This window comes from Leucoraja erinacea, chromosome 26 (genome assembly GCF_028641065.1).
Source record: "Leucoraja erinacea ecotype New England chromosome 26, Leri_hhj_1, whole genome shotgun sequence".
NCBI lineage: Eukaryota > Metazoa > Chordata > Chondrichthyes > Rajiformes > Rajidae > Leucoraja > Leucoraja erinaceus.
The window spans coordinates 31,561,166-31,573,660 of NC_073402.1; the positions used below are offsets into that span (position 1 = coordinate 31,561,166).

The 12,495-nt window shown below is 44.6% G+C and overlaps 1 protein-coding gene across 2 annotated transcripts in view; it reads right to left on the minus strand.

Moving 5' to 3' along the window:
- Positions 1–8,940: 8,940 nt before the first annotated feature.
- Positions 8,941–12,495, minus strand: part of ahdc1 (AT hook, DNA binding motif, containing 1) — a 98,608-nt gene continuing 95,053 nt past the window's right edge. For both annotated transcript variants that reach the window (XM_055656641.1, XM_055656640.1), the window contains one exon: positions 8,941–10,315. The gene's annotated coding sequence lies outside the window, so the exon portion shown is untranslated. The remainder of the gene's footprint in view (positions 10,316–12,495) is intronic.

Consider the following 12,495-nt stretch of genomic DNA (forward strand, 5'->3'; position numbering starts at 1 on the left):
GCTGCCGGCAGCACCTCTGGAGAACATGGACAGGTGGTATTCTGGGTTGGAACCCTTCCACAGACTGGAGTTGAAGATCCCAGCCTGAAGAAAGGTCCCACCTCGAAACGTCACCTATTCCCTCCCTCCATATAACCATATAACAATTACAGCTCCGAAACAGGCCATCTCGGCCCTTCTAGTCCGTGCCGAACACTTACTCTCACCTAGTCCCATCCAGAGATGTTGCCTGAGCCGCTGAGTTACTCCAGCACTTTGTGTCTATCTTTGGTTTAAACCAGCACCTGCAGTTCCTTCCTCCACTGTCTGAAGGCAAGGTGGAGTTACTGGGTTGGTCCCAGATGCCACTGGCTACTGACCTGGAGATACACGTTCAATTCCGACCACAGAAAATACAGGGATTTAAATAAATGTGGACTGAAATACCACTGTCAGACAAGGCCCACCGTACTGGTGGATTGTTGAGAACTAACATCCGGTACAGAGAAGGTTCACCAGACTGATTCCTGGGATGTCAGGACTTTCATATGAGAAAGACTGGATAGACTCGGCTTGTACTCGCTAGAATTTAGAAGATTGAGGGGGGATCTTATAGAAACTTACAAAATTCTTAAGGGGTTGGACAGGCTAGATGCAGGACGATTGTTCCCGGTGTTGGGGGAGTCCAGAACAAGGGGTCACAGCTTAAGGATAAAGGGGAAATATTTTAGGACCGAGATGAGGAAAACATTTTTCACACAGAGAGTGGTGAATCTGTAGAATTCTCTGCCACAGAAAGTAGTGGAGGCCACAGTTCATTGGCTATATTTAAGAGGGAGTTAGATGTGGCCCTTGTGGCTAAAGGGATCAGGGGGTATGGAGAGAAGGCAGGTATGGGATACTGAGTTGGATGATCAGCCATGATCATATTGAATGGTGGTGCAGGCTCGAAGGGCCGAATGGCCTCTACTCCTGCATCTATTTTCTATGTTTCTAGGATTAAACAGATCCGTCTTAAGGCCTTCAACCAGTATCTGCAGTCCCTTCATTCATGTTCCCTCTCAAAGTTCACAGTAAGTTTGAGCAAATGCCTCACATGGTTTAAATTGATAACTATTTAGTTGATCAGAGTTATTTCCCAACACATTGCTGTTTGGGGAAAGATCTAGAAATCTAGTTATATTCCTTGAGCCTACAATTTGTTTGTGTGCTGTTAATCTTATGCTTGTTGCTTGAGAAAGACATGAAATCTCTGGAAAATTCTGTCAAAGGAAAATAAATCCTTCACATCTGCACTGTACATTATAGTACATAGATAAACCAACCATCAGAATTGGCGCACACAGTCTGAATCAGTCTGGTGAGTTGATCCGAGATGTCCTCTGTCCATTCCCTCCACAGATGCTGCCTGACCCTCTCAGTTCCTCCAGAACTTTGTGTTTTTGGTCACTTTAGAGAAGTCTCTTTTGGTCTTGGAGAAGTACTCATTGAAAAAGAATATCATTGAAATATATTAATATAATGGATACATCCATTGATGTAAAGTTGTACTCCTGACATCAAGTCTAGGTTGGGATTTGTATGATTCCTGTCTCCTCCCCACATCACGTAACATCAATGGATTCGACCTTCCATCGACAAGAATGTTCCCAATGTTGGGCGAGTCCAGAACCAGGGGCCACACACAGTCTCAGAATAAAGGGGAGGTCATTTAAGACTGAGGTGAGAAAATACTTTTTCACCCAGAGAGTTTGCGAATTTGTGGAATTCCCTGCCACAGAGGGCAGTGGAGGCCAAGTCACTGGATGGATCTAAGAGAGAGTTAGATAGAGCTCTAGGGGCTAGTGGAATCAAGGGATATGGGGAGAAGGCAGGCACGGGTTATTGATAGGGGACGATCAGCCATGATCACAATGAATGGCGGCACTGGCTCGAAGGGCCGAAAGGCCTCCTCCTGCACCTATTTTCTATGTAGGATGACAACTTCAAGCAGAAGATGGACACAAAAAGCTGGAGTAACTCAGCAGGACAGGCAGCATCTCTGGAGAGAAGGAATAGGTGACATTTGGGGTCGAGAACCTTCCTCAGACTTGATCTTCTTGAGTTCCTCCAGCTTTTTGTGTCCACCTTCAGCTTGAACCAGCATCTGCAGTTCCTTCCCACACATTACAAGTTGAAGTAAAACTATTCCAGATAGCCGTACTAGTTTTTATTTAAGGTGGGGGATTTAGCAAATCTATGAAAACATCTTGAAAGGTCACAAAGTAACTCAGCAGATCAAGCAGCATCTGTGGAGAACATCGATAAATGGCGCAGCAAACTGCTGGAGTAACTCAGCGAGTCAGGCAGCATCTCTGGAGAGAAGGAATGGGTGACATTTCCGGTCGAGACAATGAAGAGTCTGAAGAAGGGTCTCGACCCTGAAACGTCACCCATTCCTTCTCTCCAGAGATGCTGCCAGTCCCGCTGAGTTACTCCAGCCTTTTGCGTCTATCTTCGGTCAAAACCAGTTCCTTCCGACACATGGACAAATGACGCTTTGGGTCGAGACCCTTCTTCAGAAACTGGAGGCATTTTAAAGGTAGCTGAGGAATTGAAAATGGCACGAGTTGAAAGGGAGAGACACAAATGACTTTGCTCTTTATTTGTGGTGGGAAACTGCAAATATTCTCACACCCAACATGAAATACTTTCACATTCGTTAATGTTGATTGTCATTGTTTGCTCAAAATACGAACATCCGTGTCAAATTGTCAGACAAGTATTCTGATTACAGCCCTCTTGTTCATTGCTCAACTGATTCTGTCTCTACCTCAATTCTCACATTCAGTTCAAGAAAGCAAATAAGAAACAGCTGCCCGTAGTGTTCATGCTTGTGTGTCTCCACCCCACACATCTCCACACACCCCCTCCTCCCCAGTACCCGGCTCACTATTTTGGGGGATGCTTTTCCAAATAAAAGGCATTAAATGAATGGAACTGATAATAAGATTGCTCGCCTCAATCGGAACTCGACTATATATTGGGATGTCAGGACTGTCTTATGAAGAAAGACTGGATAGACTTGCTTTATACTCTCTAGAATTTAGGAGATTGAGAGGGGATCTTATAGAAACTTACAAAATTCTTAAGGGGTTGGACAGGCAGGAAGATTGCTCCCGATGTTGGGGAAGTCCAGGACAAGGGGTCACAGCTTAAGGATAAGGGGGAAATCCTTTAAAACCGAGATGAGAAGAACTTTTTTCACACAGAGAGTGGTGAATCTCTGGAACTATCTGCCACAGAGGGTAGTTGAGGCCAGTTCATTGGCTATATTTAAGAGGGAGTTAGATGTGGCGCTTGTGGCTAAGGGGATCAGGGGGTATGGAGAGAAGGCAGGTACGGGATACTGAGTTGGATGATCAGCCATGATCATATAGAATGGCGGTGCAGGCTCGAAGGGCCGAATGGCCTACTCCTGCACCTAATTTCTATGTTTCTATATTCATCGAGTCAAAGGCCCCTTCAGTAGATCTTAGTCCAGTACATTTGGAACGACTATTTCAGAGGGAGTCATTCTATCCACTTTATATTTGATTTCTTAAGAGTCGCTAATATTTTAATGAAAACTTATTTTAACGGTGGACTGTTTAACATCACTTCAACCTAATAATTTTAGAGCAGATTCCATTACTTTTATCAAGGGAGCGCTGGCTATTCTTTTTAAAGAGTTTCATAATCTCAGGTTTTTTAAAGTCATTGTGACTATTGGTGTAATGTAGGGGGTGGACCTGCCAAATGGCCAGATATTCAGGGGTGATAGAGCAGAGAAACAGGCCCTTCAGCCCAACTCAACCATGCCGATATAGGCCCATATTTGGCCTATATTCGTCTAGATCTTTCCTATCCATGTATCTGGCCAAGTGTCATTTAAATGTTGTTTGTAGTCCCTGCCTCAACTACCTCCTCTGGCAGCTCGCTCCATACACCTATGTGAAAATACTGTCCTCCAGGTTCCTACTGAATCCTCCCCTCCCCTCATCTAAGACCTGTATCCCTGGTTCTTGGTTCCTCAACCATGGGTCAAAGGCTCCGTGAATTCACCCTATCAGGTCCCCTCGTGTCGACTGAGGAACTAATATTGATCCACACACAGAGCAAAATGACATTAGGACAACATTGGCTTACGGACAGGATCACCGTTCGATATATCTCATCCGAAAGGTGATACTAAAACAGTTCTTCATTCCCTCTGCAATACACTGCCATCCCAGACTGAGCAGTGTGGACTGGGCTCAGAGCCGGGACGTTCTGAATTGAACTTACTGACTTAGTCTTGTATTGGTTATAGCGTTGGTGCTGATAGACCAACCGGCTTACAATTGTGTGACTCAGAATTCTCACCCTTCAGACAGGCTCAGGTGGCAAACTGCTGATTTCTAGTGCAAATGAACCCCCCCAAACTGCTGGAAGAGTTTTTGGTTGTAAGCTGCCCAAGTGGAGTACAAGGTGCTGGTTGTAAGCTGCCCAAGTGGAGTACAAGGTGCTGGTTGTAAGCTGCCCAAGTGGAGTACAAGGAGCTGGTTGTAAGCTGCCCAAGTGGAGTACAAGGAGCTGGTTGTAAGTTGCCCAAGTGGAGTACAAGGTGCTGGTTGTAAGCTGCCCAAGTGGAGTACAAGGTGCTGGTTGTAAGCTGCCCAAGTGGAGTACAAGGTGCTGGTTGTAAGCTGCCCAAGTGGAGTACAAGGTGCTGGTTGTAAGCTGCCCAAGTGGAGTACAAGGAGCTGGTTGTAAGCTGCCCAAGTGGAGTACAAGGAGCTGGTTGTAAGTTGCCCAAGTGGAGTACAAGGTGCTGGTTGTAAGCTGCCCAAGTGGAGTACAAGGAGCTGGTTGTAAGCTGCCCAAGTGGAGTACAAGGTGCTGGTTGTAAGCTGCCCAAGTGGAGTACAAGGTGCTGGTCCTCCAGTTTGCATGTGGCAATGGAGAAGGTCCAGTACTGAGAGGCCAGTGTGGGAATGGGAAGGGGAGGTAACATGGTTAGCAGCCGGGAGATCCCACAAGACTAGGTGGATGGAACGTCCTCTACACTGGCTTCTATCCCGTTGATATCTGCTGGTGGTTTTACTAACTGGGCTTCAGAATCACAATGCTACTCGAACTGAACTCTAGAGCACGAGGTCAATGTCTTATTGTTGGGAATCTCTAGATCAGTAGCAGCAGGTTCAGGGTCCATGGGTAAACAGCTCCAGTGCTCAGCTCCATGCCAATGCATCATTCGTGATCGGACCAGAATTAGGCCATTCAGCCCATCGAGTCCACTCCGCCATTCAATCACAGTGGGACTATCTCTCCCTCTCAACCCCATCTTCTTCCCATAACCGCTGACACCCGTACTAATCAAGAATCTGTTAATCACCACCTTAAAATATATCCATTGACTTGGCCTCCAATGAATTCCACAGATTCACCACCCTCTGACTAAAGAAATTCCTCCTCATCTCCTTTCTAAAGGTACGTCCTTTTATTCTGAAGCTGTGACCTCTGGTCCTAGACTCTCCCACTAGTAGAAACATCCTGACCGGCAACAAGGATTGACAAGTTTCCCATCCCATCACTAAAATAACAAGACCAATACTCGAGGCTCCAGTCCTTACCATGAAGCTGAGGAAGCCATTGCCATGGGAGACCAGCAGTAGATCAAACTCAAAGGCTTCTGGTGGTAAGATTTCCGCCATGGCAGGACTTAGGACACAAGGACTTCTGGTCTCTAACAGTGTTGCTATCAATGGATTGACTGGGCTTGTATTTAGAAGGATGAGAGGGCATCTTCAAGAAACATATTTAATTCTTAAGGGATTGGACAGGACAAATGTTCCCGATGTTGGGGGAGTTCAGAACAAGGGGTCACCGTTTAAGAATAAGGGGTAGGTCATTTAGGACTGAGATGAGGAAAAACTTTTTCACCCGGAGAGTTGTGAATCTGTGGAATTCTCTGCCACAGACGGCAGTGGAGGCCGATTCACTGGATGTTTTCAAGAGAGAGTTAGATTTAGTTTGATTTTAACGGAATCAAGGGATATGGGGGGAAAAGCAGGAACGGGGTACTGATTGTGGATGATCAGCCATGATCATATTGAACGGTGGTGCTGGCTCAAAGGGCCGAATGGCCTCCTCCTGCACCTATTTTCTATGTTTAAGTTTCAAAACTCCAAAGCTGACTACAAAGTGAAGATGTGAAAGGAATGATTCGAGCCCTGGGGAGAAACTTGTTTGGAAAGTGTCACTGTCTGGGATTAAATCTCTTGAAACATAGAAATTAGGTGCAGGAGTAGGCCATTCGGCCCTTCGAGCCTGCACCGCCATTCAATATGATCATGGCTGATCATCCAACTCAGTATCCCATACCTGCCTTCTCTCCATACCCCCTGATCCCCTTAGCCACAAGGGCCACATCTAACTCCCTCTTAAATATAGCCAATGAACTGGCCTCAACTACCCTCTGTGGCAGAGAGTTCCAGAGATTCACCACTCTCTGTGTGAAAAAAGTTCTTCTCATCTTGGTTTTAAAGGATTTCCCCCTTATCCTTAAGCTGTGACCCCTTGTCCTGGACTTCCCTAACATCGGGAACAATCTTCCTGCATCTAGCCTGTCCAACCCCTTAAGAATTTTGTAAGTTTCTATAAGATCCCCTCTCAATCTTCTGAATTCTAGAGAGTATAAACCAAGTCTATCCAGTCTTTCTTCATAAGACAGTCCTGACATCCCAGGAATCAGTCTGGTGAACCGTCTCTGCACTCCCTCTATGGCAATAATGTCCTTCCTCGGATTTGGAGACCAAAACTGTACGCAATACTCCAGGTGTGGTCTCACCAAGACCCTGTACAACTGCAGTAGAACCTCCCTGCTCCTATACTCAAATCCTTTGAGTTTGTTTAAAACTGGAGCTGGAGGTGGTGACCAACAAGAGTCAGCAACCAATGACCGAATAGATAGACACAAAGTGCTGGAGTAACTCAGTGAGCCAGGCATCACCTCTGGAGCCAAGGAATGGATGACGTTTCGGGTCGAGACTCCCTTCTTCAGACCCAAAACGTCACCCATTCCTTCTCTCCAGAGATGTTGCGTGTCCCGCTGAGTTACTCCAGCATTTTGTATCCGTCTTGGGCACAAACCAGCATCTGCAGTTCCTTCCTGCCAATGAGCAGATTCTCAATTGCCTTCTGAGCGGCCTTGACAAGTGCCGTGGTAGAAGCAGCAAAGGCTATTCCAAGTGCTCAGTGGGACCAGTGATTGTACATGCAGCACTTGGTGCATTTTATAGTTTCAATATAAATAAGCAGAAGAGATGCCCCTTAATATCTGGAGGGAAATTCGATTTCTACCGTGAACAGCAAGCTGCCTGGCGATCTTTATGGAGCACACAAGCAAAAGTGCATTTCTTGTAGAGATTAGAGGGGGAAGGGGGTGGAGGGGGGGGGTGGAGGGGAGGGAAAAAGCAAGCAGAATAATTAATCTACAGCAGTGGTTCCCAACGTGGGGTGTACACCCCACAGGGGGGCAATTTGATTTTTAAGGGGGACAATTGAGGTCTGGGTCCAAATTTTCGATTTTTATTTTTTTTGGATTTTCTATCAGGTAAACTTTTGAATTTTGAAATTTTAATTTGCTGTTTTCGTACGAGACAATCCACAAATATTTCAATATTCTAATATAGAAATTTTCTCTCTCTTTCTTACCTGTGAATACTATTTAATTATCATATATAACATTATTATTATTTTAATACAACCTAATGTTTTTTTCTTTTTTTTTTACAATTTTTTTAGTAATTTCTTGCTCAGAACTTTAACTGTCTTTTGTTTAATTCATTTTTCTTTTTCATGGATGCCATGTTCTTTTGAAGCTTGTTTAAACCAAGGTATTGGCGTTTTAAGATTCTTCAGCTGAAACGCAGTTCACTTTTTAAATGATAAGAATTATATATCACCACATGGAGAAACTCAGCGGGTGCAGCAGCATCTATGGAGCGAAGGAAATAGGCAACGTTTCGGGACGAAACCCGAAGGGTTTCGGCCCGAAACGTTACCTATTTCCTTCCTGAAGGGTTTCGGGGGGGGGGGGGGGGGGCGGGGAAGAGAAGAAAGGAAGAGGCAGGAGACAGTGAGCTGTGGGAGAGCTGGGAAGGGGAGGGGGAAAAGGGGGGGGGGGCGGAGACATAGAGATATGGAAGTATAAGGTGTGAAAACAAGAGATCTTATAGAAACTTACAAACTTACAAAATTCTTAAGGGGTTGGACAGGCTAGATGCAGGAAGATTGCTCCCGATGTTAGGGAAGTCCAGGACAAGGGGTCACAGCTTAAAGATAAGGGGGAAATCCTTTAAAACCGAGATGAGAAGAACTTTTTTCACACAGAGAGTGGTGAATCTCTGGAACTCTCTGCCACAGAGGGTCGTTGAGGCCAGTTCATTGGCTATATTTAAGAGGGAGTTAGATGTGGCCCTTGTGGCTAAGGGGATCAGGGGGTATGGAGAGAAGGCAGGTACGGGATACTGAGTTGGATGATCAGCCATGATCATATTGAATGGCGGTGCAGGCTCGAAGGGCCGAATGGCCTACTCCTGCACCTAATGCTTCCTAGATGCAGGAAGATTGCTCCCGATGTTGGGGGGGCATCAGGATTTTAGAGGTGATTAGGTGGGTTGGGAACCACTGATCTACAGCCTTGCTGTCCTGTATTTTATGTGGACAGAACTACACACACAGGCAGTCACTGGCTACAACTCCAAGAACACAGAATGATGTCAAGACGATTTGTTTAAAAAATGGTTAAAAATGTTCATATTTTTTTTTCACAGGAACCACTAAGTAAACAGATCAAATCAGGCAGTCAACAGTAATGACACCCTGAGCTCATATTCATCTGTACTCCGAAATTCAGCATATAATACTGCATCTTACAAATAAAAAGTCCATACGAAATTGTTTTACAAAGATATATCTTTGGGTCCACACCTGCATGAAGGCAAAAACATGTGCGTAAAATGAACCTTGCAACCTCACGACAACACTACAGGTAGGTACAGAGTACAATAAAAACACATCTTAAATAAAACATTATATACATTAAATATGTTAGAACTGTCATTCTCCAGGCAAATATCTCAGTGCATTTTGCACGCACATGTTATATTGATATAAAGAATTTACAGATACATCTGTACAAGGACAAACTGCTGGGTGCCCTGTCGACACGTCTACACTCTCCTTGGTTAAATACTGTTCATAAAAAACTGTACATTTTCGTTTTTATTTAAAAAAAAACATATGTATTTATAATAAGACAACATGTATTGTCACTGCATAATGAGGTGACAAAGAAAATGCATCAAAGAGCTGTTGACACCTTCGCTACTTCAGCAATCTCTGCTGCCTCCCAAGCAATTATTGAGCTGCCAAAACACTAACGGCATGGCAGTTCAGTGCCCCATGTTCTCTCGCCCGCTCTCTCCCTCCCTCCCTCCCTCTCTCTCTCTGGTAATCTGAAGGAAAATGAGTAAAGAATTAGTGCGATCCTTTCCCTTCATCATCCCCTAATTGTTTTTTTGCCACTCTCTTCAAAAAAAAAAAAAAAAAAAGGTCCGGTGCATTTCCTCCTTGCCTTTCGTCCGTCCGCCCGTCAGCTGGGGCTGTGTGCAATACTCGTTCGTTCCAGGCGCTACTTCAGGTTTCCAGGCAGCAGGCTCACTGATATTTCCAGGTTAAAAAAAAAACAGTTTCCAGAGACAACAGGGAAAATGGCATTTCAGGAAAATATGTCCATGGCAATTTTACAGTATCTTCATACATGTCTTGTCCTGGTCAGGCTCCAAAGAGGAACCCCCCCCCCCACACACCCCCCCCTCCACACACACACACACACACACAGTTCTCAAAGCCTTAAACTGAAAGATCACAAAATGAGGTCATATTTACACTGTACAAGCTTTATACCCACCAGCTGAACAAGTGCATCGAAATACCTCATTTAGTGTTGCTGTGTAAAAGATGGATTGTGTATGAGAGAGAATCAGCATTTTTGCAGCCAGTTTTTTTAATGTATTTTTGTTTCAAACGTGAAAGTTGCGACGGGCCATGTTCCGCTGCGTCAAAGTGCAATGTCCGCATCCTCCGCTCCGCTCCGCTCCCCACAGTTTGCTGTGATTGTCTCTGCACATCCACACTTCTTCGCATGTCTCGAAAGTCAAAACTCCAGTCCCTCCTGGATCAGTCACTTCACCACAAAAACCCCCTCCAATGAATTCATGCAGATAATGTGCCTTCTGACTTGCTCCACGAAGCCCTCGAACCGATCATCCTGAAACACAAGGAACAAGTTGAACTATGTCGCCCACAAAATGCAAAATCTGCTAAACACTTTAACTTTGTTGAGAAGGAGTTTCTTCCCAGAGGCAATTCGGACTGTAAACGCCTATCTCACCAGTGACTAACTCTACTGAACGTTTTTCCTTCCATTATTTATTATGTAAAAGAATATGTGTGTTATGATTGTGTTTATAATTTGTTTGGTTGTTTTGTTGTTTGTCTTTTGCACAAAAGTCTGCGAGCATTGCCACTTTCATTCCACTGCACATCTCGTATGTGTATGTGACAAATAAACTTGACTTGGCTCCCCCTCCCATTCCCACACTGACATTTCTGTCCTGGGCCTCCTCCACTGTCAGAGTGAGGCCCAGCGCAGATTGGAGGAACAGCATTTCATATTTCAGCTTACACCCCAGCGGTATGAACATTGACTTGTCTAACTTCAAGTAACCTCTGCATTCATAGAAACATAGAAATTAGGTGCAGGAGTAGGCCATTCGGCCCTTCGAGCCTGCACCGCCATTCAATATGATCATGGCTGATCATCCAACTCAGTATCCCGTACCTGCCTTCTCTCCATACCCTCTGATCCCCTTAGCCACAAGGGCCACATCTAACTCCCTCTTAAATATAACCAATGAACTGGCCTCGACTACCTTCTGTGGCAGAGAGTTCCAGAGATTCACCACTCTCTGTGTGAAAAAAGTTCTTCTCATCTCGGTTTTAAAGGATTTCCCCCTTATCCTTAAGCTGTGACCCCTTGTCCTGGACTTCCCCAACATCGGGAAACAATCTTCCTGCATCTAGCCTGTCCAACCCCTTAAGAATTTTGTAAGTTTCTATAAGATCCCCTCTCAATCTCCTAAATTCTAGAGAGTATAAACCAAGTCTATCCAGTCTTTCTTCATAAGACAGTCCTGACATCCCAGGAATCAGTCTGGTGAACCGTCTCTGCACTCCCTCTACGGCAATAATGTCCTTCCTCAGATTTGGAGACCAAAACTGTACGCAATACTCCAGGTGTGGTCTCACCAAGACCCTGTACAACTGCAGTAGAACCTCCCTGCTCCTAGACTCAAATCCTTTTGCTATGAAAGCTAATTCCCTCTCTCTCTCCATCACTCCCCCACCCTAGTTCTCTGACCAGTCTGCCTGACCACCTGATTAAACATTGTCTGCTTTGTCGTCAACTTCCCCGAGCTAACAACGATCTGTTCTACATTTCCCTTGAGCTTCGTCCCTTTTGATCTCTCGTTTTCACACCTTACCCTTCCTTATCTCTGTGTCACTCTCTCCCCTGACTCTCCAGAGATGCGGCCTGACCCGCTGAGTTACTCCAGCATTTTGTGTCTATCTTAATTTTACGGTGATTTTAAAATCCTGCTGCTCACCTATAAATCACTACATGGTTTAGGACCAAAGTATATCACTGACATGCTTCCACTATATAAGCCTTCTAGACCGCTAAGATCTTCTGAGACCAATCTGTTAGTGATTCCCAGAGTAAATACAAAACATGGGAAAGCAGGATTTAGTTACTATGCAACAAATAGCTGGAATAAACTTCCTGAAGATTTAAGACTTGCCCCAACTTTGACCACTTTTAAAACAAGACTGAAAACTTTTATGCTTACTTTAGCTTTCAGCTAAATCTTAACTACATTGCACTTTTAACTTTTGCACTTTTTATAATGCATTTTTAATTTTGCTTTTCTTTTCGTTCTATTTTATTTCATTTCATTATTTCATTTTATTGTATGACATGTTTTTATGTGAAGCACTTTGAGTCTGCCTCGTGTATGAAATGTGCTGTATAAATAAAGTTGCCTTGCCTTGCCTATCTTCTGTTTAAACCAGCATCTGCAGTTCCTCCCTGCACATTTCCTTCATCTTCTCAAGGTATGCCTTCTTTGAGGAAGTTCTCCTCCTCTCACCAAACCGTTCCATATCTCTGTCTCCCTCTCCCCTGACTCTCAGCCTGAAGAAGGGTCTCGACCCAAAACGTCACCCATTCCTTCTCTCCAGAGATGCTGCCTGTCCCGCTGAGTTACTCCAGCATTTTGTGCCTGTCTATTCTATGCAAAACTGACAACTGAGCCATGCTTGCCGGCCACTGGAACAATGACAAATTTAAATAGATTGACAGAATTAATAGTTTCAAAAATAAAGTAC